The sequence below is a fragment of the Myotis brandtii genome, unplaced genomic scaffold, assembly GCF_000412655.1.
Source record: "Myotis brandtii unplaced genomic scaffold, ASM41265v1 scaffold56, whole genome shotgun sequence".
In the NCBI taxonomy this organism is placed as follows: domain Eukaryota; kingdom Metazoa; phylum Chordata; class Mammalia; order Chiroptera; family Vespertilionidae; genus Myotis; species Myotis brandtii.
This window is the reverse complement of record NW_005370080.1, coordinates 3,996,782-4,007,835: the sequence shown is the minus strand read 5'-3', so window position 1 is coordinate 4,007,835 and position 11,054 is coordinate 3,996,782. Positions and strand designations below refer to the sequence as shown.

Sequence of the window (11,054 nt, the reverse complement as noted above, 5' to 3'; positions counted from 1 at the left end):
GAGACAGACTCTTAGATAGAAAGCAGTTCTGGCGGAGGTGGGGGAGGGTTAAAAAAAAAGAACTCATGAACATGGACAGCAGTGTGGTGATTATGGGGTAGGGAGGTAGAGAGCATAGATAGGAAAGGAGAGGGAGGAACATCAATTGGTTGCCTCCTGTATGGGCTCTGGGCTCTGAGCAGGAATCGAACCCAGGACTCTTTGGTGCACAGGATGACTGCTCTAACCATGGACCAACACAGGCCAGGCAGCTGTTGTGATTTTTTTTATTTATTTGACAATCTAAGGGGAAAGTGGTCAGTGCCCCTGACTCAATAGTCAGGTGCTGCATGTTTTAAAAATTCTTGCAGCACACCGGTTGAAAATCACTGCCCTACAGTAAGACACCTTACAGATAGAGAAGAAAAGAGAAAGCTCTTAAGTTCAGTGAAAAGTTCTTGCAGTCGACAAGAATTGTAGTGTCTCTGCAGGGCACACTGATAGGTGTGGGACCAGGCTCCATCCGGAGGAAGGCAAAGTGCAAGACAACGTTTAGGACAGGGGGTTCTAAACTTGTTAGTCCTGGGCCTCCGCAGGTCTAGGGAGACTCCACGGGCGCCGGGGTCCCATGTGCGTTTCTCTTGGGACTGAGGCTAGAGAAGTCACTCCCAAGCGGACGTCTCCAGAAGAGCGACGCCCTGCCCTAAGGTCTCGTCCACGGCCACACTGTCACTGCTGGGAAAAACCACAGGTCAGGTCGAACACCCCCGCCTCCCAGGCAGGAGAAGGCAGAAAAACCTGTAGGATTCTCCCAAGCGCAGTTACTCGCAGGCTACAAAGCTGGCATGTGCACGCCCGTCGCGGAGCATTGTGGGGCTGGTAGTCCAGGCCAGGGCGCTGGCGTCAGGCTACGGGATCCACAGAACTACATTTCCCAGGAAGGACCGCGACGGGGGCGAGCGGTGTGCTTGAAGACCAGACTCCGCGAAGTACCCGGGGCGGGACCGTTGGCGGAGGCTGGGTCCTAGCATCAGGGTGCAGCGCCCTGTGCTCTTCTGCACCCTCTATGGGCGGGTCCCGGCTCCACTACCGTGGCGGTGGGGGCGCGGCCTCTGGAAGAGGCGGGAACAGTTGGGATGTCCTGGGTTCTCACCTGGTTCGCAGACCGGGACCCCGGCATGGAAGCCAACCGCGTCTTCCCGGCCCCTCCGCGATGTGCAAGGTGAGGAGGCCGAGAAGGTTGCAGCCACGCGGCGGGGGAGATTCACGTGAGGGTGAGCAACTCCGGGCTGGGCGATGGGCTCGTGGTGGGCTCCGCCGGGGCGCCCTGGTGTCTGGAGGGGCGCGGGCTGCGTGAGAGGGGAGAGTGCGAACATTTTCCCTGCTTTACCTTTCTGCTCCGTCAAGGCCGTTTTGATTTGGGAGCTACTTGGGGCCAGCTTTCTAAAGACCCTGGTCTGCTCCACAATAGTTGCAATGTGGGTGGGGCCAGGTGGTGTGTCTGAAGTTGAGTGGGGCTGGAAGGGACTTGCCCCCTGGTCTCCTTACCAACAAAGGGAAACTGGTGAATTCTGGGCTGCAGAGAGGTCTTCTCTTTACTTTCCTGGGAAGCCGGTGGAGAGTTGGCTTTGAAAACTGCTTTGAAATTTCACTCCAAATAGTTTTAGCTTGGCGCGCCCGCTCCTGGGTGTACTCGCCCGAGGGCCGGGGAGAGAGTCAGAGGGGAAGACCTGAGCTCTCGATGGCCCCGTGGGCACCCCGAGATGTTCAGCTGCTAGTGGGGAGATCGTGGCCCCACTTGTTTGTTAAACGGAGAGTGTGATGCTGCTAGTGGAGTCTTTTGACCTGAGTGGATTTGCTGTTGCCAATCAAGTTAATGATCTTAATTATAGTATTTTGGGAGCCAAGTGGGGTATCTCTGCCCTTAGGTGGAGTTTCTTTGGCTTTATTGGCTTTTTGTCTTTCTTTTCTACTTTAAAAAAAAAAGGTATCCTCTAATGATAATTCTTTGTATTTGATAATGCATTAGCTTACCAAGTTATTTTGCATAGATAGATGATGTTGATCCCTACAGACTGGATAAGTGGGAGGGGCCAGTGTGTTAAAGTGGCTCAGTATGTTCTGTAGAAGGAATAGTCAAGGATCCTCCAGAACCGTAGCCAAGTGACTCTTGTTCCTACCCTTCCACCTGTTCCAGGGCTACCCTGTCCTGGTGTCACGTATTCCAAGTCTGATTAGCAATAGGATTTTCTATGGGAATTCACAGAGTTAATGTAAAATGTTTAATCTGGCTCTACTTTTAGGATTCAGTGCCTCAGATGAAAAATTGGGACAATAAGCTGAGATTTCAAAATACCTGGATAAAGTGGATAGCTAATGGACAAGTAAAATAAAGAAAAGGACCATATCTTAGTATTCGTATTAACCTGTTTACAGTAATATTTAGTGCGCATGTCTCCCTGACCTTTGTTTTATAATTATGTATTTGCTTAAGTAAAAATCTGCAAGCCCTCCCCTCAGGCTAAAGCCCCAAACCATCCGATTCCAGCTACATTATTCCAAGAAGTTACCAGGTGATCCTGTGGAGATCTCCATTGGCTTTTTAGGGTTACCAATCTCAGTGGCACCCATTTTCCCTACCAACATTCTTTCCTGAGAAGCCAACACTACTTGAATTTTGCATTTTCTGTTCTTCAAAATTGATTTATTCATTGAATTTGTTTGCCAGGTATTGAGTGCTCAGCAGTGTCAGACAGTTGGCAGGGTCACCAGAAACGTGGCTAGAGCGGGGAGGAGGAGAGTCTGGTCCCAGATACTTTCCAAGTGGGATAACTAATTAAAATCCACACATTTATTGAACATATATATCTATGTACTTAATTGCTCTCTCGAAGGGGGTATCCCTTGCTCCATCTAAGGCCATGTTGTCCTCTAGCACTTTGTGAGTTGGATTCCTTTACTCACTTGTGTAAGATTATCGGGGTAGGTTATGTGCTAAGTCTTGTTGGTTCCACCTTTGGAATGTTCTTAGAGCTGACCCTTCCCTTTTACTGCCAGCTTGCCCCGTTTAGGCTCTGCCCAGGGCCAGATGACAGCAGTTGCCCTTATCTTGTCCCTCTGTCTGCATCCTAAGTGGTGCATTATTGTCTTCTGAAGATCTCATCTGCTCTTGTGACAGTGGCCCTCACATGCCTTTATCCTGACCTACATGTGACACATCAGGAGCATTGATTGTAAACTAGTTACTCAGCCAGGTGGGGAGGATCCATTGACAAGAGACTGGTGTTTGTCCTCAATTCCACCATCTTGCTTCCTTCTATGTTCCCTTCTCCCCTTGTACCAGAACATTGAAAAAGTCAGACTACTGGCATATAGTGTGTTTTAACATCATTACACTTGACCTAACCTAGAATGCTCTTCCTTGTCCTCTATCTCATGTATCTCCTTCAGGATTTGCTTCAAAGGCCATTTCTTCCTTTCAAGTTTTCCTTAGCCTTATAAGGGGAGGGTGAATCCTCTTTGATTTTGTAGCATTTTATACCTCTTAGGCGCCTTATGCAGGTGTTTATGTTCTGGTCGTCTCTGTGTTTGTGTCTCCCAGCCCTAAAAAATCTTGATTTGACATATAGGATATTTTGTAAAATGAGCCTTTCAAAATTAGATGGCTGTATGTCCTCACTAGACATTCTTAAGACATTTCAAAGACATTAATATGCGCGTGCACACGCGCGCGCACACACACACACACACACACACTCACTCACGCTGAAAACAGCCATGATGATAAAAAGAATGCACAAAAGCATAATCTATCATTTTGGCAGGCTAAGAAACTTTGTTTAATATGTTTGAAGTGCCACGTAAGAATGAAGAAATCATCAGTGAAGTAAATAATTATATTGGAAGACAGTATTTATCTAGCGCACTTTGTTAATATTTGCAAACATTAGCTGTCTGCTATGGAAGCTTCCTATACTTATTTGAATAGATATATTCCATCAAACATGAATATAAAGGTTTCTTATATGCATTAATTTCTGTCTGGCTTTCATTAAAATTGTAGATAAATTATTTTGTTTTTAAAAATTCATTTCTACACATAATAAAATCACTTTAAACAATATAATGAACTTGAACACATTTGTAGAAAAATAATCTTTGATATATTAGCATAATATCACGCTACATTTATGTATTCTGTTATCATTTTCCAAACATATTTTCTTACGTCGTTTCATGTTTCTCATGCACTGTCATGAAATAAAGAGTGTAGATATTAATAGTCCCACTTTTAAAAATGAGGAAATTAGGCTTAGAGAAGTTAGAGGACTTGTCAAAGTTCTTATTGATTAAAAATGGCAACATTAGTAGGACTCAATAATAAAGGTAGATATATTTTGACAATTTATCAGGCATTATGGGAGACAAAATTTATCTTCAATGTTGTTACCCTTAAGGGTTTTTTTTTTTGTGACCAAGTTGGAGGAACAGACATAGATACAACTATATATAAGTCATAGTTATTTACAGTGATGTGTAAGGACAAAAAGTTATATAATGAATGATTAGTTCTAACAGGAAATTGGGGAAGAATAAGTGAAAGTACTGATAATAGTTAAACTTGACATTAAAGGATGATGTTGCCCCCTTTTCTTATAATTTCCTAGACATTTTGCTTGTAGATTTTCCCACTGATCAGAAATGTGCATCCCAAGTGTATGTTTTTCTAAGGTTCTCACCTCCAGAAAAAAAGCTATGTCTGTATTTCTCACATCTTTTTCCACTGATCAGTATTCTCATTCAGATGATTGGTGGGTTTTTTTGTTTGTTTGTTTTTTAGTAAGAAAGCATATTCTTGCCCTAGAGCCGTGGTCGGCAAACTGCGGCTCGTGAGCCACATGCGGCTCTTTGGCCCCCTTAGTGTGGCTCTTCCTAAGCCTTAGGAGTACCCTAATTAAGTTAATAACAATGTACCTACCTATATAGTTTAAGTTTAAAAAATTTGGCTCTCAAAAGAAATTTCAATCGTTGTACTGTTGATATTTGGCTCTGTTGACTAATGAGTTTGCCGACCACTGGCCTAGTCAAAGTGTGATCTGTGTTGGACTTGTTGGGTTCCCCAAGATAGAAATCAATAGAAAACCCCATAGAAATTTCCAGACAGATTTTATTAAGCTTAGTAGAGGCCCAGTGCACAAAAATTTGTGCACTCGGGTGGGTCCCTCAGCCCGGCCTGTGCCCTCTCGCAGTCTGGGGCCCCTTGGGGGCCCCTTTCCCTGGCTGCTGGCACCAGTTTTCCTCCGGCACCTGGAACCCAGGCCTTCGCTCTTCGCCGGGAGGGGCCGGCGTGGCGGGCTTTGCTCTTCACTTTTCGCTGGCCGCTCCGGCCCCGGGGACGGGGCCAGCACAGCAGGCTTCCCTCTTTGCTCTTCGCTCGCCACGCCGGCCTTCGCTCACTGCTCCTGCCTGGGGCCAGCCGGCTTCGCTCTGTCGCTTGGCGCTTACATATGCAAATTAGCCACCATCTTTGTCGGCGGTTAATTTGCATATCGCCCTGATTAGCCAATGGGAAGCGTAGCGAAGGTACGGACAATTACCCTTTTTGTCTTTTATTAGATGGGATGCTTGAGCACAAAGGAGGCAACACAGAGGAAAGGATGTTCCTCTGAACCACCTCTGGGGCTGGTTCTGCTTGGCTGCTTTTGTAAGCTGGGAATAAATTGGACTTTCTTGAAAAGTGGGTCCTTTGGGGAAAGGCGGGCTTTTTGAAAAAGACAGGCTTGTGGAATTTTTCATTCCAGGCTTGGGTGACTTCCTTTTCCAGCTTTGTTGCCTGGTAATTACATTGGCTCCTGAGCTGTGGGGGGAAAATGACCCACTGTTCATTATCGCCAAGGGAAGGACAAATAGTGGTCAAACCTTGATTAACTGTGCATGTGGGTCAGTAGTTCAAGCAGACAGTTAGAGGGGAGGTAAATCAGCTACCTCTGTGTTTTTGAGTAGGGAGTGGAGTGGAGGGGTGGTGACATTTTGGGGTCCCGTATTCCTTTTGGTCATCTGGCACTCTTGGAGTCCTGGGCCCAGTCCCCTATGCTTTCTCAAAGGCAAAGACTCCTAGAGGAAAGGACAAATAGTGGTCAAACCTTGATTAACTGTGTATGTGGGTCAGTAGTTCAAGCAGACAGTTAGAGGGGAGGTAAATCAGCTACCTCTGTGTTTTTGAGTAGGGAGTGGAGTGGAGGGGTGGTGACATTTTGGGGTCCAGTATTCCTTTTGGTCATCTGGCACCCTTGGAGTCCTGGGCCCAGTCCCCTATGCTTTCTCAAAGGCAAAGGCACACACTCCTAGAGGGTCAGATAATACAGTACCTACAGGCTCCAGCATGACATTGAATGGACATCCCGTAATCTCTTTTGCTCATTTCTAAGTCTTAAGTTTTTCTTACAGTGTTGAATTGGTTTCTAAAATGGGTTTAATGGGCCTTGAGATCACAAGGGGTTGTTGTGAGATGTGACTTATAACATTTACAAATCTTCTTGGAAGATGCTTCATAAATGGTAGCTGCTCCTTTGTTTTTTTGCCATTTTGCCTTAGACGCACAAGGGGTTGTTGTGAGATGTGACTTATAACATTTATAAACCTTCTTGGAAGATGCTTCAGAAATGGTAGCTGCTCCTTTGATTTTTTTTTGCCATTTTGCCTTAGACTATCATGATCTGGCCATGGCAGAGCAAGCAGTACTGAATTTGCCCCTTCCCTACACATACTACAAACCACTAGAAAACTGGAAAAAAACATGAAATAACTTTTCCAACATTGATCAATAGGCAGCAAAGGATTATGATCCCTGAAAGAACAGAAACAAACAAGCTGAGTCCTGTGATCATCCTGGCTTTCGAGAGGCACTTTCTGGACCAGGGTACCGGGAGGGAGAACCCAGTCAGAGTGCAGTGAATTTCTTGAGGAGACAGAGGTTAGGATTTGGAGAAGCTGGGGCGGTTGGAATTCATGTAGCAGAGTATCAGAGAAGAGGTAGCTACATAGAGAAAGATTTCTAGAAATCTGCACTGGGTTTGTTTTTACTGAATACCAGTCTGTGCATTTATAGGGTAAAGCTCCTTGAAGCTGCGCTAAGAACTGCCGAGGGTCCAGGGCACACATAGAGTTGGGAGACATTTGAATTCCAACCAACCAGAAAGGAGAGAACTTCTAAAGAGCTGGGATCTTCACTAGAGACTGCGGAAAGGTCAAGCCTTATTAGTAGGACCAAACCAGTCCTTGAGTAATGGCTACTGTAGACCAACTCTAACAATGATTAGAAACAATCTTGAAAGGATCAAGTATCCTCAAGGAATTTAACTGCCACTTAAAGAAAACTCAACACTCTTTAAAAGAAGAGAATAGCCCAGCTCAGCGGTTCTCAACCTGTGGGTCGCCAACCTGTGGGTTGTGACCCCTTTGGGGGTCGAACGACCCTTTCACAGGGGTGGCCTAAGACCATCGGAAAACACATATATAATTACATATTGTTTTTGTGATTAATCACTATGCTTTAATTATGTTCAATTTGTAACAATGAAAATACATCTTGCATATCAGATATTTACATTACGATTCATAACAGTAGCAAAATTACAGTTATGAAGTAGCAACGAAAATAATTTTACGGTTGGAGGTCACCAAGACATGAGGAACTGTATTAAAGGGTGGTGGCATTAGGAAGGTTGAGAACCACTGCCTTAGAGGAAAGTATGTGCAAATCTTTCATTTTGTACAGTTCCTTTCTATCTGCTAGATTGGATGCTGCCGAGTTGGAATCAGTGTTTGCTCAAATTAACTCTTCACATTTTTTAACCTGCTCCATGTATCTTTCAATACGAGGACATGGTGATGTCAGTGTCAGAGGTGAAAGGAGGAGGGCTCTGTGGACAAATTGCCACTGGGCACTGAAATAAAGACCAGCTGTGAGGTTCAGTGGTTCTGTTTCTGTAAAATGGGCACGGTACTTGCCTTGCACCCTGGTTGGTGAGTTAATGTTCATAATAATTCTATAGCTCTAGGAAGCTGGCTGAAGGAATAAAAGACGGTACTATTAAATTTGTTTAATAATAAACAAATCCTCCCCTTTTCAGGCAGAAAGACCAACTGCTGGGAACTGGAAGTAGTTCTCCGATTGTCCATACTGTGCAGTGAATAGGTATGTTCTTGAGCTGTCTCGGGATGTTTTGTGTGGTACAGTGGGTGTGGGTAGGTAGGAGAGGGGGTGGGAGTGGGGCACAGGTTTTGCACTTGGCGGGTTTGTCTCCATCAGTATGGAACTGGGAAGAGGGGCTGCTTGCCTGAGGTCATCTGTGTTCCTTCTCTTCCCTGAGAGGAATTTTTTAGTCTCTAAAGCCACCTTTGGGGGTTACCCTAGCTTTGTTTACTCTGCTTAGCTGGGAGGGAGGAGCCAACTTAGAGTGAGGTCTCTACAGAATTGTAATCCTCATCTGTGTGTGTGTGTGTGTGTGTGTGTGTGTGTGTGTGTGTACTGTGCTCCGCACCCCAAGGCAAGCTCTCTGAAGCCTGTTGGTTTCTCAGGCCAACAAATCAAGGTCAGTGCAGGTTTGACCCTGGAGTGAATGTGAGGTGGCTGGTTCCCACAGGTGTTGACTAATTCTGATTAGGGTGTCTCTGTGCTAAGGAAAGGTGCAGGAATTACTGTTAGAGTGGGAGTGCACTTCTCTTTCCCCCATGTCAGAGTTAGCATTGAGAGTCCTACATCATGTTAACATCATGGTCTCTTGATAGGATGTGTTCTGTCTGGTCTGTCAACCTTTAGTATTGCCCCATTCCAAACTATTCTCTACTCTACCTGCAGCCCGAAAGATATTTGAAAATGTAAATATGACCATGTGTTTTATTTAAAACTGACAGTGGTTTTCTATGGCCTTTAGAAGTAAGTCCAAAATCCTTAGCATATCCCTCCAGGCCCTCCATATGCTGACCTTTGCTTATTTTTCCAGTCTTGTTCCTCCTTCACTCCTTTCTTCTGGTCACACTTTGAGGTCCTCATTGGCATCATACTTTCCTACCACAGCTTAGAGCTGTGTCATGCCTAGTGTCCAGAGTTGCCCTTTGGAATAGTTGGAAGACTGTAGATACTTCTTTTAAACATCTCCCATCTTTCCTTGTCCTCTCTGCTCTCACATTTACCCATTTCTTGCAATACCAAGAAATGATACAACCTTGCCCACATTCAGGAGTTGTAAGTATCTCATTCATTGTGGAAGCTGAGGATTTTAAGCAAGGGAATCCTGATGAAAGTGTCTTTCACAGGAGGGATTTGTTTTTCTTACAAAGTAACAAACCCATAGGTGGGTGGATCTAGGATTGAATTCAGCTGCTCATTCTCTTCACTGTTCACTCATGGTCACAATATAGCTGCCAACAACAGGAAGATGGCACAGCACCCAGCATCAAAGAAAGGAAATAAGTCTTCTCTTTATTATTGTTCTTTTTCTCAGGGAGGAAAATATTGTCTTGGAAATCATCTCTGAGACTCTTTCACAAGCCCATGATCACAGGTGTCCCAACTGTGAGGGACATGGGCAGTTGAGCACCAAACTGCTACTGAAGAAGGCTGCCTCTGCCCACGAGGACAAGGATGAAGACGAGGACGAGTCAGGGAATGGCCAATTGTCTTGGAAATCATCTCTGAGACTCTTTCACAAGCACATGATCACAGGTGTCCCAACTGTGAGGGACGTGGGCAGTTGAGCACCAAACTGCTACTGAAGGAGGCTGCCTCTGCCCACGAGGACGAGGACGAGGATGAGGAGAGTCAGGGAATGGCCGTGGGAAAGTGGTCTTCCTGTTTATACGATGGGCGCTAATGGTCCTGTAAATGTCTTCTGTGTGGACTTGTGGAGGAAAGGTATCCTGACATTCAGGGATGCCTATTTTCAACCTATTTGCTAGTATCTTTAACTACTCTCTCCAATATGATTACCACTAGCTACATAAAACTTTCTAAAATTAAATTTACATGAACTAAAATGAAGTAAAACTTAAAATTCAGTTAGTGTCGACCTTTAGGTTTCCCTTGGTGGATCCCTGGGGAATGTTGGCTTGGTTTATAGACCAGCTGGTTTTCATTCAAACCAAATAGAAATCAAAAGCTAGAAAATGTGTCTCCCCTCAGAGCAAGAGTATTAACATGAGAATGAACGCCTATGGGTATTCAGCCACATGTTTTATGGATCGACATGATGTGAGTTCATCTTACACAGCAAGCTTTCTTTGTGAAATATTGCTACAGATCGCATTCTCATTTTTTTATTTTGGCTTAAAAATTGTTGACATGTTGGGTTTAATTTTAATTATAGGTTGTTTCAGTTGTGTCAGTGAACCGTGGCCCTTCAGGTAGGACTAGGAAGGTTTTCCTTGTTTTCATACCATCCTGTCCCAGTGCAACCATTGCCTATTCCTCAGTTGAATTTGACCGGTATGTTCAATTCTGGGCTCAAGAAGGAAACATAAAACGATTAAGTGTTCAGTGGAGAGAGCTCTTTTGCATTATTTCAGTTACAACCAAAGCAATGCTCTTTCTATCCCTAGTGATTTTAAATATTATTAGCCAGCCTAGTGGCTCTCAGTGCTCAGATAGCAAATCAAACTAAACACAGAGGGAAGTAGAATGTAGCTCATTAAGTTAGTTTTGCTTTTGATGAGATCATTTCAAGATCTCAAACAGCAGTGGGGAAAATTTAGAAAGACAATATTGGTGAGATAATTCAAAAACTCTTAAAGTGTCTTCTATATAAATAGTTAGTCTTGAAATATCTGGTAATGAATATATGATCCTCGTACAAAAACCAGAAAACAGACTGAGCAAAAAGGGAAGAGCCAGTCACTTATAGTAGTCCCTCTTGCAAGAGTTCACAAGTGTTGACATTGTGGTGGATACATTTCCAAATTTTATTTCTCTATTTTATCAGTTTATATTTGTTTACTTATCACAAAATTTAAATCTGTTTTAGAAGTGATTTAAAAATGTATCCTTCCATATTTATAATGGTTACACATAATAAATG

General features: G+C 44.2%; 1 long non-coding RNA gene across 1 annotated transcript; it reads left to right on the top strand.

Annotated features, from left to right (window-relative positions):
- The first annotated feature begins 996 nt into the window (after nt 1-996).
- On the top strand, nt 997-9,644 carry LOC106728193. Its single transcript, XR_001364464.1, has 3 exons — nt 997-1,253; nt 8,112-8,176; nt 9,486-9,644. It is a non-coding gene; the product is annotated as an uncharacterized LOC106728193 (long non-coding RNA).
- Nucleotides 9,645-11,054: the final 1,410 nt, after the last annotated feature.